The following is a 24856-nucleotide window of genomic DNA, read 5'->3' on the forward strand; positions in this document are numbered from 1 at the left end:
TCAATAATGTTCCAGAAAGAATCATAGAATGTGTGAATGCTTTGTTTGGAAAATAGTCTCAGGAAATTCCTTTTATAGGTTTGTAGGTAAGTAATAGACGAGCTGTCCTTAAGGCCTATTTTAAGCCCAGCCAATTTCTATTTTTGTGTTTGAATTAACCTATCCCATTTGGTTAATGTTTGGCCTTACCCAACCTATGGTCAGTAATTATATATCACCCCTAATGAGAATAACTGGGATCATACCACAAATAATTTGAGAGGACACGTTAAAGAAATATTATTATTATTATTATTATTATTGTCATTATTATTTTAAAGAAAACCTAACTGTGTGAGAACTAGAACAGACGCAGAAGTGATATGAATGTAACTTGTGATGGAAGATTGGCCAGACTCAGCACCAGCAGATGCTGATGAGCCTGAAAATGGATTTTTCATGAGGATTCAAACTTACAGTTGAAAAGGTTGCATCATATGGGGCACTAAAGTTATAGTTCCCTTTAAAGCGAGAAAAGATTTATCAAAAGTACTCCATGGGGGATACCCTGGCAGTGTTAAAAGTATTAACTAAAAGGCTAGCCAATGATCAAAGCTAGACAAAGAGACTAAGAATGGGAGCCATTTCAAATAGAGTAAAAATACCAATAAAAGCACCATTATCAATATTTGACTTTCCTGATGGTTATTGGAAAAGGTAATACACTGATTTCACAGAACCATTTATGAATACTCCTGATAAAAGTGGCTCCATCTCACCTTTGATAACCACATAGCCACAACAGTCAGGAAATCTTTCTATGTGGCACACCTCATCACTAAGGGCTTTTCATCCAGAAAAAAGGAGGTCATTGTCCCACTGTACTCATCCCTCATTAGACCCATTATAGAGTACAACGCCCCATTTGGTATGTACCTCACAAGACATCTGCTGCAACTGGAAAGGCCACAGAAATACCTCACTAAAATAATCACAGACTTAAAGCAGATGCCCAATGCTGACCGTCTAAAAAACTCCAGCTATACTCTGTCACATATCGCCTACTCAGAGGCGATCTCTGCTTAACATACAAGGCCATGTCAAACCCAGTGCTGTTGGACATGCTACACTTAAACAAATCCCAATCCCTCAGAGCCACATGCTCTAGGGATCTAAACCTGATCATCACAATGAACAAAACATGCTGGAGGGATAGGTTCCTGACCCAGAGACTCCCCATACTCTGGAATAGACTGCCCATACATGTCAAGCTGAGCACCTCTTTGGCCATCTTCAAAAGGAACCTTAACGATTGGATGGGAGATAGGAAATTCACTCCAGGGATCACGTCAGTCGCCCTGCTAGTCAAGGGACCAGGGAAGTAAATATTCTGGGAAGAAATAGCCAGGGAATTGTTATGGCTAGGCTTGTATAGGCCCTAGGGCCGATAGCCTAGTACCAACCTATGAAAATGGTTTGAAGTATTTCATGTACTTGAAATCATGTATGAAGCTACTATTAGTCATCTAAAAAGACTTTTCACTCTGCTTTTGATCTACTTGAAGATATTGTTATGGAAAGTGGAACCCAGTTTACATCAGAAGAATTTCATTGCTTTATTAATCACACTGAAGAATCCAGTCTGCTAGGATGCTATGGCATCCTACAACAAATGGATTAGCAGATAAATTTATGCATACCTTAAAGATAGGTGAGAAGAAATTGTCAAATACCATCTTGGAAAGTGAAGACACACATTCTTGTTTCCTGTTACAATATAGACACCTGTAGAATTGTTCTTAAGAAGATATATCTGAACCATATTACACTAGATATAGAACTGTCCTCAATAAACATCACTTGCAGAAGTCCTAGTATAATAAAGATGGAAGAGACAGTTGTTTCATTGAAGAAGTTGCAGGATTTCCCTGAGATACCACTAGGGCCTATGGATATCCAAGGTGTACTACATGTGGTGCTGCGGTAGCTTGTCGCCTCACAGTAAGACGTTGTCCCGTTCGATTCTCAGCTGGAGCATCTTCTGTGGAAACATGCGTGAATGGGCGTACCTTCATTGAAAGTTGTGCGTTAGGGCTGGCAACTCAGCACGTAAAAATCAACTGCCAATCATTAGTGGACCGGAGTTCCGCTGTGGCGACCCCTAACCGGGAAAAGCCGAAAGACACAACAACAACAACAACAACTACATGCATTGTAGATAACGCAGGTGCAGTATCTTGCAGAGTGCTAAGGACTAACTCAGCTATTTCCTGTAGGGGATATTGTGACCACTGTGAGTGACTCAGGCCTGTATAAATAGCCTTTATGGAAACTGTTATGTGATGCAATGTGAATCCCAGTTGTGTTGATTGGGGTACTGACTGTATTATGCTGGATGGTGATTGTAAGTCAGGTTTCAGTCCTGACTTGTTCCCTGATTCCACACAAGAGACTATTGTTCAGACTTGAATATAAAGACATACGTTTGGAACATTTCTCCCCAGGCCTCCGCTGTAAATTGGCTTATTCCAAGGCAGACTTTCCCAGTAAAGAAATAATAAATAAACAAATAAATAAATAATGACCTGATGTGCTAATGCAACAAGATCTACATAAGCTGACAGAACCACAGATGGTAAGAAAGGCAAAGGTTATGAGCTTTCACAGGAGTGTGATTAAAAGTGTTTCCATACAATTTTCTTATATAAGGTCACTGCAGTACCATTTTATTTAATGGACTGAAGCTAAAAGTGCAGATGGTAAAGTGTACTTACGAGTTTACATAGGTCTGTAACAGTGTCCCCACTCACACCTACATAAAGGGACTACACATGCCCAGCAGTTCAGTCATTGATTGGTCTGAGCTGCTAATAAAGTGACTTCAACACTGTTATAGTCTTTGTTCAAGTTTCTTCAGTGAATTTAACAGTGGGGCATCCTAGCTTTTAGGAAATTAGTTGGTAGTGAAGTATTTGTTTAACTTCTTTCATGTACTGAATTAAATTGTCACAGCACTATTTTTAGCAAGTTCAGTTTTTAGTAGGGGCACCATCTTTGTGGAGTATTAATTGCGTTCTTATGTGTTTTCACCATCTGCTTTGTGTTTTTTTCCCACTTCACTAACACGATAGTAGATTATAGTAGACAGATTTTGGCAGCCCTCTACCTTTGTGATTTAGAACACTGGCCTGTGCTACAACCTCAATACAAATGAAGTTTATGCTAGCAATGTAATTGCTGCTTCATTTCTTGGTAGAGTGACAGCAGCTTTATTTAGAGGATGGGCAAACTGTACATTAAACCCTGAATGGAGAACGAACATTATCCATCAGTGTGTTAATGTACAGGTAATGCCCACTGAAAAACAAGTCCAACACTTCACTGAAGCATATTAATCTGCCATGGAGCTTGGACTTTAAGGAAGCTAACAGCTGCCATTATTTTGTGCTGCTAAGCAGCACTTTTGCTGTAAAATGAAAACAAACATAAAATAAAAAAAAATAGATGTGTGTGTGTGTGTGTGTGTGTGTGTGTGTGTGTGCGTGTGCGCGCGCGCGTGTGTGTGCGCGCATGTGTGTGTGCGTGCATGTGTGTGTGTGCGTGCGTGCATGTGTGTGTGTGTGTGTGCACGTGCGCGCGCGTGTGTGTGTGCGCGTGCATGCGTGTGTGTGTGTGTGTGTGTGTGTGTGCATGCATATGTGTGTGTGTGTGTGTGTGTGTGTGTGCGCGCGAGTGTAACATGCATGAAAGTGAAAGCGAGATTGATCGAGCCATTATTTTACTCTCACTAAGCAGCACTTTTGCTATTTAGTGAGTACAAAATTAAAAGAAACATTAAAAAAAAAGAAAGAAAAGTGGGTGTATGTGTGATTACATTTCTGTCTGTGTGTGAGTGATTGCATTCTTGTGTATATGAGAGAGGGACAGAGAGGGAGATCAAGCATTGGTGGCAGCAGCTGTTAAAATAAAGCTTTATGCATACCTCTCAACCTGTTAGCTCAAGAAATATGGATAAAGCCTAAAATAAAGGGGAGAAAAGCTCAAAATAGGAACAGATTTTAAACACTGCTGTTATAAAATTAGAACCTATAAAATTAGAAAGTCACTAGACTAAAAGGATTTGTTTTAATATGCATTGAAGGAAATAAAGTTAAACTCAAATGTGTGTCATTATTTAATGACTTCAGTCCCCAATGATTTGACAGCAAGCCCTAAATTTTCTTTGTAACAGACCAAAAAATAAGGTAAAAATCTGGACATTCTTTGAAAATCTTATATTTAGATGTAAAATACTTTCAAAACTATTTACATATACCACTGCAACTTTGAAACATTAGGTGGATGAATTATTTTACATCAAAAATACAAAAAAATATAATATAGTAATAAAAAATAAGTAAACCAAAAGACGTTTACAAACAGACCATTCTCTAAGCACAATAATGCTCTCCAGGATGTGTGTTACTGTGTACATAATGCCCTTCTGGGGGGGGTGCTCAGAATACCCCTGGGCGTGCATTATTTACACAGTAACATACCCTGTTAGGCATTATTGCTTGCATAACATTCTACTAATTCCAGGCAAGAAAAAAAATAATAGCCAACAAAGAAAGCAGAACTCACTTGTACCAAGCTGCTACAGTTGAAAAAAAAACTACTGACTATAACTGAGATTTGAAAATGATACAGATTTAGAAAATGGCATTGTTATCATCATTTTCTGACCAGAGAGTTTACATGTTAACTATGATTAAACTACCAATAGGAGATTGGCTATTAAATGGTCAAAAGTTTAAGGCTACAAACCACCAATAGACTTCCTGCTGTAATTCTGTGTTTGATTCGTATATTTTTTTCTTGCATATTCTGCAGCAGTAAGCACGTCACTAAACCAGACCTGTGCTCCTGGGGCACTTCTGAAAAGAGGAACTGGTTAACAAATTAGTAACATATATGGTGCTATCATAGCTTCCTTTTATTGTTCTTTGAAGCTGTCACTTAAAGAAGTTTTCGTAATTATCTGGGTTACACGTGAAAGGGAGTCCATGGGACCTGACAGGCTTATCTAGTCAGTAAAGTTAAACAAATGAATGTGCATCAGAAGTTAACAGGAGTGAAATATGCAACATTGAAAATATGGAAAAAGAAAAAAAATGATAAAACTAAGATGTCTTCAGCATAGTTGTGAAAAGGTACAACTTTTTTCTCTAATTTACAAAAAAACATACTGTAGCAGTTTTATTTATGCATACTACTTAGCCTCCATTAACCAAATGAGATCCACCAGATTCAAATGCTTGCTTATGTGGTATTTCTCTAAGGACATTTGTCTGGCCAGCTAATTTCCAATGGGTCGTGCTGTATGAGTGTGGAGAAATATAAACCTGAAAGCATTGTTTAATCCATGTTTACAATCAAGCCCTGGATAAAAGTAGCTTTATATTTTCCCTAAACTTTATGCATTCTTGCTGCTGTTGTCAGAAGTTTTTTTTTTCTGCATAATCTGTTCTTTTTGTTAACTAGTCCCATCTAAGGGTCCCCAGTAATCTTGAAATATGAGGCCATTTTTATTGTGTAGAGACAGCCTAAAGAACAAACAAAAATGAACCAATGTTTCAAGGTTACTGGGGGCTTCAGATGGGGTGGGATAACAAAAAGAACAGATTATATAAAAAAAGCCCTCTGAAAACAGCAGTATGCATAAAGCTAAGAGAAAATCTGAATCCACTTTTATCCAAGGGGTGTTAATAACACAGATTAAACATTATGTCCAAGGTTATATTTCATTCCCATGATCTTCACATGCATATATGACCCACTGGAAATTAATTGGTCAGACAAATGTCCCTGGCCTAATGAATGCTGCATAAGCAAGCCTTTGAATCTGGTGGGTCTCATCTGGTTAATGAAAGCTGCAACAAATAGTGAGAACTAATGCTTAACAAAATTTTCTTTCTTAAGCATTGTGTAACTTAGCTTCTTATTGCATAGTTATATAAATCAAGTTCATACATTGCCAAGATGAATAAGAGGAAATAGAATTGAGATGTTTTCAACAAACTGACTCTGATGGCAAGATCACATGATTCATAATGCATTGCAACTTTAGATTCTGTAAAAAGTACATGCACTATTTTTACATAACTGTATATGTGACATCCTCTTTAATTTAAAGAAGTATATAATGTGTGTTAAAATTTATTTACAGTAATTCAAAGGACACTATCACTGTACTATGAAAGTCATGTGAAATATAGAGTTGTCATCGTCATCTTCTTCATCATTATCATCAGTTTCCTTTTTCCCATTTTTATATGATCAGGGTGTCAATGTGACTAGATCACCTAGACCCAATGTTTACACTGTCGAGTGGTTACAACCATTTCATATTTCAAGACTCATTAGTGTGAGTTCTGGAATAGCGAGACTGAATGACTGAAAATACAGACCTTTATATAACCAACAAAAAGGACACACTGAAAATGTAAAAAGGAAAATGTAAACGTTCAGTGTGCAAGGCTTCAATAAAGGCTGTCCCTCCTCGAATACTAATAATTCCAATAAGCCGACAGAGTCGCTCAATAGTCTATAATATTCAGTTTAATAGTTAAAACTCAGCCACATGTAAAACGCTGGTACAAAAGGTTAAAAACAAAGGTTGTGAAGATTAAGCGCTTTCGTCTCCTTACAGGAGACTTCATCAGAATCCAAGTTAATTATCCATAATCCAATTTAAATACATGCTCCTTTTACCCTATTGGTTAAGCCTAAATAGGATTATGGATAATTAACTTGGATTCTGATGAAGTCTCCTATAAGGAGATGAAAGCGCTTAATCTGCACAACCTTTGTTTTTAACCTTTTGTACCAGCATTTTACATGTGGCTGAGTTTTAACTATTAAACTGAACATTATCGACTATTGAGCGACTCTGTGGGCTTACTGGAATTATTAGTGTTCGAGGAGGGACAGCCTTTATTGGAGCCTTGCACACTGAACAGACCTACATATGCTAAGTCGGAGACTGATATTTGTCAGAATACTCCTTTTTTCTCCAAGGTTTGTTGATCACAGAGTTGGTATATATAAGTTCATGGGGGTGTAGGGGCTTGCCCCTAGCATTAAAAAGAGCAGAGGGCTTACCCTTTACAGAAAACAACTTTGAAGAAAAATGATGGTGTTCAACATTCACTGTTCTCCTGTATTTTCAGTCTTTCTTTCTTAAGGCTTACATTTATGAGTCTCTGAATCACAATGGGGAACCTGTATATACAGCAGAAGTATTTCACATAAAAAGGGAAATTTGCTATCATTCCAATACCTATACATTCACTTATGCACTGTATCTGACTGGTTTCTTTACCGGTCTTCCAAACACAGAATATTTACAAATGGCAGTTCGGCAAAAATTGTCGCTTTTCTGACAAAACATGCCACAGTTAGCAAGGCTGGATTCAAAAGGAAAGATGAGTTTTATCAGGATGAATGTTAGACTCACTAGCAGAGTTTAATCGGAATTACTCTTAGTAGAATGAACTAACTTTCTCTCTCACTAATAACCATTTGAATGTCCAAGACTTATAACTGCAAGTCCCTTAGCATAACTGAATGTGTGAAACTGGAGAAAGTATTACCAATTCCAAGACCACTGTGTTTCTGAATTTGCCTTTTGTCCAAGGTGCAGCAATCTTGAAATTACTATATATAAGTACTGGGAAGGGATGCTGCACCCCTTCCCAGTACTTATATATACTATTATATAGTATACATGTAACAGTATATGTAATTTTCCCATTACAATAATTTAAAACAAGGAGTTTTTATATTCACTCTTCTCCTTTTAAGTCCCTGTTTTTTTTCTCAGTGCTTGGACTTGAATTTATGGGTGCTTGAATTCACAATGCAGAGATTACTTCACCTTGGGTTTTGAAATTATAGTGCAGAGCCTACTTCAGCTTCTCACACTTTGGATTAAGCAACAAATCCTCCTTTTTGCTATCCAGTCACAGTCTGATCTCAAGTCACCTAAGTTGATCTTGAATCTGGTAGTTTCACAAATGCTTTCTCTTCCTTCTATAGATTTCCACATTAGGCCTTTGCACCAAACAAGATTCTTCTATTTCTGTGTTTATTACACGTTTAAACTTACAAACGTAGACATTTAAACTTGCCTAGAGTGATAAATTGCATTGCTTTTTATGCTATGTTATTAATTTTATCATTGTATTCCATGGAGGCTTTCTCACCACGCCTACAATGAAAATGTGTTTTATGCCTAGTTCAGCTACCACTGTAAACAAATGCAAAAAAAAAAAAAAAGACTTTAGAAACACTGTAGATTTGATCACCCTTCCTTGGACTTGACTCTTAATTCTAAAAGTATCATGACTCATACGTTCATAGGTTCATACTAGGCTATCTGCCCTAGGGCATTTATAAGCCTAGCCAGAGTGTGTTTGGCTTTCGCCACCCATTTTAAATTAATTTTGCTATGCCCTTTTTCGAGGTTAGTATACTGTGCCTCTGTCTAACAGTGACACAGAAGTGATACCCGGGGTAAACCTACTATCTCCCATCCACTCATCAAGATTCCTCTTGAAGAGAGTCAATGAGGAACTCTGCCTAACCTGGACTGGGATTTTATTCCAGAGTGAAGGGAGCCTCTGGGTTATGAATCTGTCCCTCCAGCATGTCCTATTTATTTCAGTGCTGAGGTTCAAGTCTCCCAAGCGTGTAGCTTGATGGGATTTGGATTTTCTGAGGTGCAGCATGTCCATTAATTCCGGGTTGGACATGGCTTTATACGTCAGTCACAGATCGCCTCTGAGCAGGTGGAGTTACTTTAACCGGGCAGTATATGGTATCTGTTTGAGCCCTATGATCCTCTTGGTGAGGTACTTTTGGGGTCTTTCCAGTTGCTGCAGGTGTCTGGTAAGGTACATCCCGAAAGGGGCATTGTACTCAATTATGGGCCTGATGAGGGATGAGTAAAGAGGCATGATGACCTCCCCAATCTAGATGTGAATCCCTTCATGATTAGGTGGGCTATATAAAATGTTTTTCTAACCACTTTGGCCACGTGGTTGTCAAATGAGAGATTGCTATCAACTTGGGTCCCCAGGTCCCTAATTACTTCTTCTGTACTTAATGGATTACCACCTATGTGGTAATTTGTGGGCACTTTGGTTTTGCCAAAGGGGATGACTATACACTTTTTGGCGTTTAGCTTGAGGCCATGGCTCTGGCACCAGTTGTCTGTTTCTATGAGGCCCTTTTGGAGGATGCTTGTGTCAGCTGGAGAGTCGATTATGGCGCCCAGTTTGCAGTCATCTGCGAACTTAGTCAGCCACAGTCCTTCTGTGTTGGCCTGTACCTCCGAGAAATATATACCGAACAAGAGAGGTCCCAGGACTGAGCCTTGTGGGATGCCACTTGTAACTGGTTTGGAGTCTGACATGGCTCCAGCAATTCTAACCATGTGGGTTCTATCCTTGAGCCAGTTTGCAACCCATCTAGTGACATAGGGGTTTATATTTAAGCTGGTGAGCTTATCTATAATGCCCGAGTGGGGTATTGTATCGAAGGCTTTTGCAAGGTCCAGGTAGGCTGTGTGGACCACCTTCCCCTCGTCAATGGCCTTGGTGACTGTTTCAAAGAAATCAACCAGGTTTAAGAGGCAGGATCTGCCCTTAACAAAGCCAAACTGGGTAGGATCCAGTGTCTGTAGGTCCCCAATATCTTTATTTATGAGGTCCATGATGATCCTTTCCATAGCTTTGCAGACCAAGCTAGTCAGGCTTATGGGGCGATAGTTTCCAGGATCCATTGAGGCACCACCTTTGTGGAGAGGGACCACTGTTGCTGTACGCCACTCTTTGGGTACATATCCTGTAGTAAGGCTGAGATTGAACAGTAGTTTTATGTTTGGGTTTAGCTCTTCTTGGAGTTCATGTAGGATGCAGCCCGGGATACCGTCTGGTCCCATTGATGCTGTGTTTTTTGCTTTGGAGAGGGCAGCTCTTACCTGAGCATCTGAGATGTCAGGGGGGCAGCACTCTGCTGGGATAAATATTTGCCCTTTTGGTGGGGAGGGGAGAAGTTTGCGCTGAACCTGTCAGCTAGGATGTTGGCAATGTCTGTGGGTTCGGTGTATTTTTTGTCATTTTGGACTAATTCTGAGCATATCTGGGAATTCCCACCCAGGTTCCTAACATAACTAAAGAAAGCCTTGTGATTATCCTTAGTGTCCTGTGCAATTTTTCTCTCGAAGCTGGCCTTAGACGATTTTATGAGTGCCCGTAGTTTTTTGCTAATACTGATCAGAGATGTCTTCCTTTTTTGGGATTTTGCTCTATCATGTAGTAGCTTCCTCCTTCTATTGTATAGTTTGTTTATGGCTGGGGTCTACCAGACAGGACGTCTGCCTTTGGAGGATTGGGTCTTGGTTTTATTTGGGATTGCATGATCCATGCATTCCTGAAGGTGTTCGTAGAATGCGTTTATAAAGGATTCTGCGGTCTGGGACGTATTTTTCACAGGCCCAAGGGTTTTGAAGGATTCCACCTTGGTTTTGAGGAGTGTGAAATTTGCTCTAGAGAAGTTTTTCACTGTGGTTTTCAGGGCAGGGGGTGGAGTCGGGATGTGAATATCCAGTGAGATTAGTTTATGGTCTGATCTTACCAGTGAGGGATACACTTCTGGTCTGGAGCATAGAGTCCCCATGTTGGTGATGATCAGGTCCAGTATGTTTTCCCCTCTTGTGGGAGTGGTAACAAGTTGTTCCATAGCATTTGAGTTTATAAATTCTAGGAACCTTTGGGCTAGGGTGTTGGAGCTAGAGTAATGCTTCCAGTCTATGTTTGGGTAGTTGAAGTCGCCCAATATAATGGTGTTTGGAGAGACCATCAAATTTTCCAGTGTTCTCAGGAAGGTCAAGTGGGGCTCCTGAGTTTGGGAGGGTGGTCTGTAGCAGGCTATAAACTGGAAGGCAGTTTTACCCACTGTTAGTTGCACATGGATAGTCTCTGATGCTTCGTGCTTTGCCACCAACCTGGAGGTGTGGGTATCTTTGACGAATATTGATACTCCCCCTCCTTTTGTAGTACGGTCCAAGTTTTGGGGCCAAAAAGCATGGTATGAGGTATAACCTGGTAGTGCTGGGGTGCTCTCGGGAGCCTTGAACCAGGTTTCTGTTACTGCACAGATATCGATGTTCTCCATGCTAAGGAGAGTTTCGAGTGCATGCATCTTGAGGTTTAGACTTCTGGCATTGAGTAGCATTACTCTTAGTTTCTTATCCCTTGTGATACTTATGGAGGTGGGTTTGTCTTTTGAGCCTTGCCTAAAAAGGCACTATGGGAGTAGCAAGAGCCTTTGCCAATATCCGAAAGCCCAGGGGTGACAGGTGCAAGCCGTCCCTAGCGAAGCATCGTGGCTTGTCAAGCATGTCATCCCAGGCTGACAGGCATTGGATCCCCTTTGAATGACACCAATACTTAAGCCAATTGTTGAAATTGATCATCTTGTCTTCATATTGTGGCATCATTCTTGGTGAGGGTAAGATGCTACTCAAGGTCAGGGTCATACCGGCCTGGGCCACATGCTCAGAGATCTCCTCTATGTCTCTTTTCATGTAGTCCAGGGAGGTACGTCTCAAGTCATTCACACCAGCATGGACAATGACTGAGTCATATTTGTACTTGCCTTGGAGTGACCTGAGTGCTTGTGTTATGTGGCGGATCCTAGCACCCGACAGGCAGCTCACCATGACCTTCTCCTTGTTCAGCCTGGTGAGCGGGACGTCAGTGTGCCTGACGATAGAGTCACCTATTACAAGTGTATCAGGTGTGTTGTTTAGTCTTAAGGGCTGTGACTGTTTGGCACACTGGCTTTGTGAGCTATGTGTTGCACGTGTTTTGTTTTGGGGTAGCAGCTGCTTGGGTGTCTGCTTTGGAGGTCTCTGCTGCTTAGGCAGATTTTTATTTAGAGCCTCCGAGTATGTTTTTGTGTGTTTATGTGTTTGGTTTGCTGTCGTGGTAGGTCTATGTGAGACTGGAATTGTAGTGAGTGTGGTTTCCTTCTCCTCCTGACTGGTTTCACCAGTACTGAGTTGAGAGAGCTTAGCCTCCAGTATAGCTATATGGTTGCATCTCTCACATGTGTTGGAATTTGTTGGGAGGAGGAGAGGGTTGTCTGTGTACATGAGGCAGTTGTAACATTGCCTCAAGATTCCCAGAAACACCAGCTGGACCGGAGAGGAGATTGACAACTGACCTTTGGACATGCTAGAATAGTACTGGGAATTCCTTTATAATTGAAAAAAAAGGGCCAATGGGGAACGAGGTACTCAAGGGGAGTTTGTGAGGGTGTAGTGCTTTTAATACTTTAGTGCTGACTTATATAATTGCTTTAGTGAGCAGGTGCCAGGTAACTTAAATGCAATGTGTTTCAGGTAACTTAAATGCAAAAATGACAAACAGTAACTTTCTTTCAAGTGAAACAAGGAAATAAGTACAGTAAGCAATGCAGATATCACTAGGGATCCACAGAAGCACTGAAAAGCCGCATTTTAGGTGGAATTAACGTTTCAGGGAAATAACAAGCAAACAAATAAGCAGCATACAAATAAAGCTAGATTCAGCAGGCCTGGATCTAGTCTATGCTACAGCAAACAAGGTGTACCAATTTCAGTAAGAAACAGTTCAAATATGCAGGCACTATAAGCCTTTAACCAGAAATTCCCAGCTCAGAAGGGCAGAGTCCAGCCTCTTCTCCCACAAGAGTGCAGACCACGAACCTTCTTAATGTAAAATAACTGGCCTGAAGCCCAAGTGCTTAAACCAGAACTAATACACTTTTAGAATAACAGACACTGAGCCCTCAGTCAGCAGTTCACAACTTAGAAGGATGTAAGCTACCTGTCCTGCCACCACAGTGCAGGCCACAAACCTTCCTAATGTAAAACAACTGGTTTGAAGCCCAAGTGCTTAATCCAAAAGACTTAGAATGATAGCTACACTTTAATCAAGTTACTACCAAGCAGTAATAAATACAATTGAATACTTTAAAGAATGCCTGGATTAGTGCTCAAGTTATACAACAAAGCTAGATTCAGCAGGCCTGGATCTAGTCTATGCTACAGCAAACAAGGTGTACCAATTTAATTCTCACATTTTCAATTGTTGTAAAATTGAAAGAGCCTTCACTGTTTTTCAGAGTAAGATTTCTGTTACAATGTCTGTCTTGCTATAATTCATTATCTGCCTATCATCAAATATTAGTTGAAAAGATGAGGTAAATAGCTTGGATTTGAGAAGATGACCCATCAGTAGCTGAAACTAAATTTTTGGCTGCAGCTGTATATTCCTGCACTCAAGAATAGATAAATAAGTCATATTACTCAGTGTTCACATTTCTGAAGAACATTTTTCACTATCTACACCATATGTTTCACTTGCCAATTACTCTGGGGATGTCTAGGACTCAATATAATGCACTTAAATTTTCATTGCTTCTCAAAATTATAAATTTTCTGTCCCACAGACCAAAGACAATTACCTGACACCACCTCTTCAAGGATTTCACGCCTGCAGAGACTAATTTTATTACAGTAACAACACACTGGTGTAAATTCAGTAAAGTCTACACAGTCTACTAATACCGTGTGTGTGTGTCATGGAGTGACTCACACATGGTAGCATACTTTTTTGTATTCAGTAAGAGGCTCCACATGCCATGTAGAGCCGTGTACACGCGGTAAACATTGTGGCATGCTAATTACAGCATAAGGGGCTGAAATGTATGCTAATCAACCAATTCAAAATGGAGGAGCTATTCAACAAGCTATAAAGCAATTGTGTAGACTCAGTGTAGGTTTTCCAGAACCTATTGGAATAAGCCATGGAAGATACTGTACACGGAAACAATGTTATGGCTGCAATTGCTCTTATACATGTGCATGTGCAATAGGCACAAATCTATGCTGCTGCTGCAGCTGCAAATAGACCTAAGCCAAGAAGGAGAAGGGTATTTAGACCCCTTTTAACTTACCATAGTCTGCATGATGTGGAAATTGTAGAGTGCAACCTCTGTCATCCACAACTGAGAGCAAGGAGAAACCAAGGGGAACCAATACCTGTGGAGACTAAGGTATATGTAGCACTTAGAATATTAGCTACGGGAACCTTTCAGAGTTCAACATGACATATGCTGGGAATATCACAGGCATCAGCATCCAGGATCCTACATCAATTCCTGAATGCTGTGCTGCAATATGCCACTGATTACATACAGCTTCCCCTTACACCCACAGAAATATCAGGATAACTACACAATTGCAAGAGCAAAACTCTTGAAACCCAACTTTTGATTTGGAAACACACAAATAGTACTTGGATCCCTGACCCCAAAATAACAGGAAAATGACAGTTTGTACAATCCAAGGAATAGCACATAATCCACTTGTTATAAATGCTTTTCATACAATTTATTTACAAAATGTGTACACATTGACAACACAAATGTCAATTGTATACGATTGCTAGGCACCTGCCACTGTACCCAGCACTCTCCTGATGGTGTCTATGGGCCATCTAAGAAGCATAACACCCCTGTTTCATTGGCAATATAATACTTTACATTGCCATGGAATAAGATAGAAAAGACTGTAAGGTAACCAGTTTTAACAGTAGCACTTGTAATGACAGTTATTAAGGCTGCCTATCTGTGAAAGTCAATGCATGGCAAAAATGCCTGTGCCAAGAGTGAAGTATAGGAAGTACGTACAGATAACAGTTTAATCTCTTAATGTGTGTGTATGTGTGTATATATATATATATATATATATATATATATATATATATATATATATATGTATATGTATAAATATATATATAAACAGTTTTCTTTGTAACGTGAAAAAATCTAGCATGTACCTGAAAAATACAAGTATACCTTAGCAACATCAGAAGTCTTCTGTGCAGATATATCTAAAAGAATCTCTATTCTCTCGGTTCTACAAATACACAAATCCTCACACCTTCAAGTTCCCTAGCTACATGATTACCTTGTTATGGTGTAAGCTCATATATCTAAGCATAGTGAAGATGTAAATGAGGCATGAACTCATTAGAATCGCTAAATCCCAAACTTTTGGATTTGTGTAGCGGATGCATAGTGTAGGCACTACTTCAGAGTTTGTTGCTAACTGATTGCAATTTTGAATGATTAGTGAGAGGGAGAAGGAAAACACAACAATCCAGACTCCCTACCTGCAGTGGATGTGTCAGCCAGGATACACTTACAAAGTGTAGAAGTAATTGTAGCAAGCTTTGAAATGGAAGTGAACAGCACACATTTCTCATTTTCAGTGCACTAATAGCCAAACTCTACTTCCTTTAATGAAAAATGTATTTCACTGTCATGTAACACTGTTATACATTTTAAGGACAATGATAGAAAATGCCCTACAGACTACATGTGAGAGTACAGCACACTTAAAAGAAGAATGAGCACAATATAAAGAGAAGACAGAGCTCCACTTGTGCAAACAATACTCATAAATAGTCATGTTATCATTCATTAACCTAAATATGTAAGCAACATGTGTACAAACAACTGAAAGTGTACAAGTACTATATGTCTTTATAATACAGTGGTGGAAATGGGACTTGCTTATATGCACAATGATTTTCATTCCTGCTGCAAAGCTGTTTCTGTGAAAAGGAAAAATAAGACATCCTTCCTGTGTTTTGTTTGTTCAGCATTCTGACTGTTTCAATCCAGAGTTGTGAAAAAATATGTAATGCATGTTAAAATGTATTTTTTTCTTTTACTTTTTTATAATATTAATATTTGAGCTGTGTGTGCTTAACACACAGAGTGAAAAGGATAACTATATTAAAATTTAATGTTAAGTTACTTGTATGATAAAGACTGCATAAATTACAGCTGTGACTCAAGTGTGTGTGTAAAGCATACGTGGTAAACACAATGAACCACAGAGTATATAGTATCTGTAGATCATGGTTCAAGTCCCACATTTATCTTTTAATGTTAAAACCTAATGAACACTTGTTACCAGAGTAATGCATCTGTAGCTCTGCTTGTCACATTTGCACATTGCTTACCTTCGCACAAACATGGTCTAATAGCCTACACAAGAAAAAGACATTCTCAGTTTCAAAAAGAATACATTGTTACAGCTTTTGTTTTCCATTGCATAGACCTAATAAACAGTGCTGTGCAGCGTTTAGCAACACCTGCAGGTCCAAAACACCTGCAAAGATGAAGCAAACAGTAGTCAATTTGATAATGGATATATTGTTGCATCTTTTGCTTACCATCACGCAAACCTGCTAAGCGGCATTGTACAACAGTCAGCAGGCTTCCACAATACCTGCAGGTCCAGAATACCTGCAGACAGGAAGCAGACAATAGACAATTGCAAAACAGATACATTGTATCCTGTGTGGTTTGCCACCACACAAACATGCTAAGCAATGTTGCATGGCAGTAAGCACACACATAGCAATTAATGTGAAAATATACAGCTGCTGCCTAGTTATTCCTGTTGCAGCTGTTCTTAGTAAAGGGTTATAGTACAGATGAGCCTAAGTTCTAATCCAACTTAGGCCAAACTTTTCTTACTGATGTTCCCCCTTCAGTTTATATAAAAATTAACAGAGAAACATACTTGGACATAGGAATAACTATCTGTAGCATGTGCATTGAGCATGCACAGGATATTAGAGCTATATTACATGCATAACTGTGGGTATTAGTACAATTATGGTTCCACAATTCCACATTTATTTTCTGAACTTTAATGTCACACACATACCTGGTTAAACACTCAACTCTTTGATGTATATGTATAACTAATGAGCAAGTCTGACAAACAAGATCTCAACTGCAATGAACACTCTGCACATTAATTACTGTAAAGTTATACTTGTATGCCAACCTTCTTTGTGGCAACTGGTATACGTTAATGCTCACAATACAGGCAAGCAAGGGTTCTAATCTAGCACACTCCCAATTTTATTAATGCTTTTCCACTCAATTTAAAAAAAATTAACAATATAAACATTTTTAAAAATAACAATAAGTATGTATAGCACTGGAGTCCATATGAATTATATGTGTGGCTAATGGTATACTGACAGTTATGTTTCTATAATTATAATTGTTTTTCCTGGCCTTGGATGGACTTCAAACTTCGATGATACTCATACACACATGAATGTATAAACCAGGAACTTGTCAGGTCATACACATACATGGTTTACCTTTCACTCTGTCATGTGTATTTATATAAAATTAATAAGCATGTCCAACAAGCACATCATCTGTGGAAAGGATAAAAAAAATCACCTATGTGGAAGATTATATTTGTCTGTTTTGTATAGGATTGAATCTCACATTGTGCAAATTAATTTTATCAGTATGTAAAACCACACAAAAATGTGTCAGGTCATAAAATTTATGCCCCCAATACATGTCTGCAAAGTTAAACCAAATAACAGTTACAGCAGCAACCAACCCATAAACTAATATCAACAGTTAGATTAACCATTTATTTCAAAAACTGTTTTCCTCTCTGTTTGGCACTGTTGATTTCCACTTAATGTTGTACAAACTTGTTTTAAAATAAAAAAAAACTATATTTAGTTGGTTGAATCTATCAGTATGTAATCCCATGTGTGTAATGTTGGCATAAATCACTTAAGTACTGTTTGTTTATATGCATTACTTCACTGTAGTCATTCCCTGCCCGTCACATTTCAAGTGATTATCACATGTAATTATTTAATTGCACCAAAAAATACATATTCAAAATTCTTATATACAGTTGGATTTGAGCTCTGTATCATCTGAGCTCAAAATAAAAATTCTGTGCTCTTACACCTGCTGCCACAGAGTCATCTAAGCAGCATATGTGTTTCTTACACTCAGTACTGTCCAAAATGTTGACTGGCATGCCTCTCCACGTAACGTGTTTGTGTAGAAGTAAAGCAAACCAATAGAACTCTCATCATTTGCTAAATGAAGCAGAGGCCTGCGTTTGCTTATGGCTTAACTACACATAAACTGGGAAGGCAGTATAAATATGTTTTTTAAGGTTAGACAATTTATGACACAACATTTCTGATATGAATTATTTATGAACCGCATAGTATGTGTTAGCAGTGTCTACTATAGCCAATATGGATAAGTACTTCTCAAGTTCAAAGAGGAATCCTTATATGTGCATCTCATGTGCACAAATACTTTGCCATTGATCACGCAAACCAGCTGCTTGGTGGTGCACTATGAAAACTGCTCATTAACATGTATTACTTACATTTACTGGCCACTTAGTCTTCATCCCATTAAAGTCCATGTAAAAACACAACCAAAAGGAAGGCACTTTCAATGACTGAACACATATTTATACTGTAATCATGTTTTACCTGCACCCATGCACTTGAAACTTGTTATCTCAGTACTTGTTCCAAAATATCAACAACACTACAGAAATAACTACCAAAAAAGTTTTGTTATATACCATGTGCATCTCTATACTGACAAACACATTCAGATTGTCTAATACTTGTACTAATTCGGACAGCAATTATTCATAAATATGAACACAAAAGATGTGTGTGTCCATATGTGACAATTTAAGTGTGTAATGTACACAATATACTGGGAAGAATTCTCATTTCTGCTGCATGCATTCCTGACAGTTGTTTGCATATAATTTGTAAAGCTGTCTATTAATGTATACCTGCACATTGGAAACACATCAGGAAATACTACATCCACATTTTGCATACCACTTTCATAACAGGATATGTCAACCAGATCATATAATGATGATGGCATCATCTATAAAGCCAGCTCTGATAAGGCAAATACATATTTTAGTAGTGTTGCAGTCATTGCACACTGTGTTTTGCAGATGGGAACAAAATAATTACATGTGTGACAGATTAGCACAGCAGCCACATTCTGTGTGTCTCTCTATGTATGTGTAAGTGTGTGTGCATAGTCAGAGGAACATCAGTCTGTATCCTACAATCATCAGTCCAGTACCATGCAGAACTGTAATATACTGACAGTCGTACATGTCCATTTCAATCAGACCTCACAACATCTTCTCTCAAACATCCAGTGATCATTTCATCTACTATAAATTATCCATTAGCGTTGTAAATGTCAGCCTTGTGCTATGGGTTGCTTGCATTAAATACCAAGCTCTCTAGTCAGTGTACTTAGGTAGGGGTTCTAATCTCACTGTGGTTAACTTGTGTGTGTCTATTCAGCAATTCAGTCTAGTACCATGCAGAACTGTAATATACTGACAGTCGTACATGTCCATTTCAATCAGACCTCACAACATCTTCTCTCAAACATCCAGTGATCATTTCATCTACTATAAATTATCCATTAGCATTGTAAATGTCAGCCTTGTGCTATGGGTTGCTTGCATTAAATACCAAGCTCTCTAGTCAGTGTACTTAGGTAGGGGTTCTAATCTCACTGTGGTTAACTTGTGTGTGTCTATTCAGCAATTCAGTCTCATTAAGTACAAATATTTTGACAGTTGTACATGACTATGCATCCTTTTCATTCAGGTCTCCCAACATCGTCTCTCAAACATCCAGTGATGATGTCATTCACTATAAATTGTACAGCAGCATTGTAAAAGTCAGACTTGTGCCATGGCATTTGCATTATATACTGAGTTCTCCAGCCAGTGTACTTAGGTAGGGGTGCTAATCTCACTGTGGTCAACACGCTCTAGGTGTCTGTGTTCACTTGGTTGACATTCAAGACACCATTTTACACAAGCAAGTGGGACACTGCTATTACCATCTTCTTCTCACCAGACACTGCTGACGTTATCAGCTATAAAGTGTTGTTGGACACTATAAAGGCCAGAATTGCACTGTGGTGCTTGCGTTACGTACTGTGCTTTGTAGTTAGGTAAGGGTTCTATTCTCACTGCAGTCAACTGTGTGTGCATTTAACAATCACTATGATGATGATTTTAGAATGATATGCGAGTCCACAGCCATGTCAGACCCTCCTTTGAACATCTTGTAGCATGCACTGATTATGTCATCCTGTGTAACATGCACTCTGACAGAATTCAAGGCAAACCTGTGTTTTGGCAGTAACATTAACTACTGTGTTTGCAAGCTATTTTACCTACACATAAGGGGCTCTAATCTGATAGCAGACAACTTGCATGCCTATACATACAACTTTCACATTTGAGACAATTTTACAGAGGGATGTGACTCCACATTCATGTCCTAAACTCCTCCCAACATGTACTCCTCAGCATAGAAATGATGCTATCATACTCCATAAAGTGCAATGTGACAGTGTTACAGTCAGACATATGTGGTGTTGCTGCTGTGACACTGCATGGCATTCATCTTCTATCCTTACACAGGTGTAATGTTCAAATCTGGCCCAGTCTACTGCTCCATGTGTGTGTGTGTTTGGTGGTACATTGTTGTCGCCTCACAGCAAGAGGTACTCTGGTTCAATTCTCGGCTGGGGTGCCTTCTGTGTGGAGTTTGCATGTTCTCCCTGTGTTCGCGTGGGTTTCCTCCGGGTACTCCGGTTTCCTCCCACATTCCAAAGACATGCATCTGGAGCATTTCTCCCCGGGCCTCCGCTGAAAACAGGCTCTGTGGAACCTAGTCGGACATTCCCGGTCAACAAATGTTAAATAAAATAAAAAATAGAAATAAAACATTATGGCCACTGTATGATCTTTGGAATTGTTTTTCATTTCACTAACAATTGGGTAATCTTTCACATAGCCCCATGCATCCACCATCCTCCTTTTTCCTCTGGCCACATGACATCCTTCCTGCAGAGGAGTAGAGGATGTCCTCATATCAGATATGCATAAATACATCATAAAGCAGAGTCCTTCCATGAGCCTCTGCAAACCATATCCAGACCACTGCATGTGTGATTGCTAATTCTGTCATGGTGTGGTGCACGTCCCATATGGACAGTGGCAGGATGTAATGCAATCCAACAAATATACACATAAGCACAATAGTCTTACAGCTTCCATAATATAGATATAGGGATTTTTTTACATGGTATGATAATGGCTAGGAATTCAAGTGATGTTGGCATTAGCCTAATAATGGCCTATGATACTATGACCAGTTGACATGTCAATGTTGCTGTCATTGACATGTGCTATATTGAGGTATGGATGTACAGTATGGCTACAGGTGGGTATTATAGTCTGTGATGTGAGCTAATGTATTGATGGCCATTGCTGCCATTGCATCACATGCTTTTTCTATAACAGCTGTAGTAATATGCCCCCTAAGAACTGTTGACATGGTATGATACATTTGTATGTATATTGTTAGTATATGTTGTAGTGGAGCAGATCAACCTTCTACACAGTTCACATTCTGCCATCACAGTGACTCTTGCAGCATGGCCCAGGTGTGCATGTGTGTACATGTCATCATTAAATGTACTGTGACAGCCATCAATATAAAATCATATTGATTACATGGTCTCATAAGTCTTGCCTCATACACATGTTGTTATGCTGTAATATACACAACCAACATATCACGTTTTAATTAAATTGCAACCTTGTGGAATTCATTGTACGTGCAGTTGTGTTGCTATACTCAAGGATTATTGAGGTGGTCAGTAGCACCACTGTGTGACTATTAGCATTTGTGTCAGAAAATGTTCTGCATGAGCCACAAACAACTGCTGTCTAATGTGTCCTGATACAGCATCAGTCTGACCAAACACAGCATCCCCATGAAACACATATAGGCATATGTTGTACAGTTGATGGAAGTACATGACATTGGCACAGTTGTATGACTGTGTACATAGTACCAGGGTGTGGAATGTGATGAATAACCAAGATTGTATTTGAAGGTCTTTTCATAAATCATTTATTCCAATAAATGTGAAATGTTAAGGGCAATACACAACTAAGCACAGATCTGTATGTGGATGCCAGCAGACGTACCCAACTGGAGGAGATAGACAATTCGCTAGCTGATAGATTGTCTCCATCAGCCAAAGTATACATGCAAACATTACTAGTTTTTATTCTAAGAAGGGCAACTCATCTGTGTGCTCTCTAAAGCTAATAACACAGAATCAAAGGGCCCTGACAACATCACAGGTTGGTCATAGCTTGACTCAAAACATAACCTACCAAAGCTGGATCCATACTTCAGCACAGCATCTAGACAGCTTATGCTCTCACAGAAGGGTGTACATCAACATGCATCCTTCTGACTGGGGGTGACCATCACCTGATGCATGGAGTTATTGACCCATCCTGACTCTCCTCGTCTGTGAGGTAGACCAATGAGTCATCATGGACCTTCTCTAAAAGGACAAATGTAGTATCTCAACTGTGTATCAAACCCATGTATGATTTATTCAGGCAACATATTGTCTGTTACATCTCTTAAATATCCTCAAGAAGGTCAACAAGGGCATGCATGATGACCACAATATCATCCTGTGTAACTTGACCTGGCCAAGGCATTTGACACAAATCCACACTCAGATATTGCTGAGGAACTATTACAAGTGGCCATAACCACCTACATCACCAAGTGAGTAGACCACTGGATCACATACTTGACAGATAAATATGCTGAAGTGTGTGAAGTGACCTATATCTAGAGTCCAGTGAGCAGGTCCATACATCAGGGCTCTATGCTAGGCCCTTTCCTGTTCATTATTTAAGTCTCAGATGTCAAGACTAATACATCCTTTGACCAACAAGCTTTGTGGAGGACTGCATGTTGTGGACAGTCATTGAATCCAAGTGTGGTATTGGTATAAATCAGACAGTATTAACAGACACAAAAGATTGCTGCCACAGCCATGGTGACACATTAGATAAAAAAATCATGGTGGGATTAGTTCCATTATAAAAGCAAATACACAAGCTAATTATAATATAGACAACACACCCCTATGAGCAGACCAAGTGGTATGAGACCTGTGCATTCAGGTAGATGGTATGTGGAACATCCACCAGCATGTGCCGACAGTGGTGACTATTCCCTAGTATGTAGCACAACTCCTGAGTATATGTGGGCATCAAAGACATTATAGTTCCATAGTTCTCAGCCCCCATCACACCAGTAACTGAGTACAATGCACCCTTTTTCATGTACCTCCCAACACATCTTCCAGGGATGAGTTATTAAAGTGTACCACATTTGCCACAGTGATCTCCCACACATCTTATCGGCCATACCTAAGTATTCTTTTTGTTGCATAACCATTAGTGGATGATGGCGCAGAACTCCCTTCAAGATGTTATACAAGATGTGTGTGAGATACGTCTTCCTGTGATGCACACAGTAAATACATAGCTGATTGACAACATTGATGACGTGGGTTACATTCATGACAGTGTGGACTGTGCCAGATATATGCCATGCACACCTGACAATTAGCCAGGATTGCTTGTAATTTCAAATACAGGCATAACAGTGTCCCTCCTAATGCCTCTGTAAGATGTTAATTTTTGAGGAAGTTGAGCTTGATTCCCCTCATAGATTGCTGACAAATCATGACTGTTGTACACGTATGTTCTTGCAGAACTATCTATAATCACTTGCAATCACATGTTATGTCAAAGACATGGATTAATGGTGGTATTATGCTGATATTGTCCATGATTGTGCATGCTTCTGTCTACTGTTGTCCAGCAGATGTAGATTATGTTCCTGTTTTGTAGCACCCCAAACTACAATATTATCGGTTATGGTACCAACTCCATTTAATGCATTAACTTTACATCATACCTCTCAACTGTCCATATTTTTGCCTAGTATTTTTGTTGCTCCCTTATACAAATTTGTGGTTTTCTGACAAATCATTGAGAATTGAAATTACTAAATACTGACAAACATTTGGTTTACAGACTTTATATACTTCAGAAAATGCAGGCTGAAGCAAGACCTGTTATTGTAGCCATTTGTATACGTTTAGGTAGATGTTGGGACACATACACGCACACGTGCACAAGCGCACGCACACACACACACACACACATACATACCTTTTTGGTTTTGTGTGCTAAGAGGTTGAGAGATATTAGCTACAGTTCTCGGAAGCATTCCGGAGATTTTGAAATTCCAAAAATAACATTAGAAATATATACTAAACAATAAGTGTATTAAATGTACACACACACACACACACACACACACACACCTTTTTGGTTTTGTGTGCTAAGAGGTTGAAAGGTATTAGCTACAGTTCTCTGAAGCATTCTGGAGATTTTGAAATTCCAAAAATAACATCGGAAATATATACTTACCAATAAGTGTATTAAATGTACACAACTTAGAAGTAGCTTCATTTTGCTTAATCAGACATAATTCTTAGTTAAGATCCAATACAGTGAAGACTATATTGCTGTTTATCCAGACTACCCCCAGGATAGTTAGCAACAGCTTGCAGTAACCTGCAAAAGTATTTCCAAAGAGGGAAAGTATATGGCATTTTACCCCACAAAATATGGTAATGCTTAATCCCATCTAATACCTTTAGGCTGATGTGATAAGTTGGTCATCTTCATTCATTCTTAGTGAATTTATCCAAATGAGGTTGGTTCTGTCATTTGCAGAGGTGCACAGCTCAATGTACAGTTTGAGACTATCTGCAGTGTGTCTTGAGAACAATTAGATTTTGTATCAAGTATATTCAGTCTTACATGGCGATCACAATGGTATGTTGAAGGTCAGCTGTCCTAGTTGGCAAGGTAGTCATTTATTTTGTCAGACAAATATTAGCAGAAACTCTACAACCTTCATCTTTATGACCCTACAATTACCATATATGTGCA

Source organism: Protopterus annectens, chromosome 8.part0, assembly GCF_019279795.1.
Source record: "Protopterus annectens isolate FY-2018-M chromosome 8.part0, PAN1.0, whole genome shotgun sequence".
Classification (NCBI taxonomy): Eukaryota; Metazoa; Chordata; order Ceratodontiformes; family Protopteridae; genus Protopterus; species Protopterus annectens.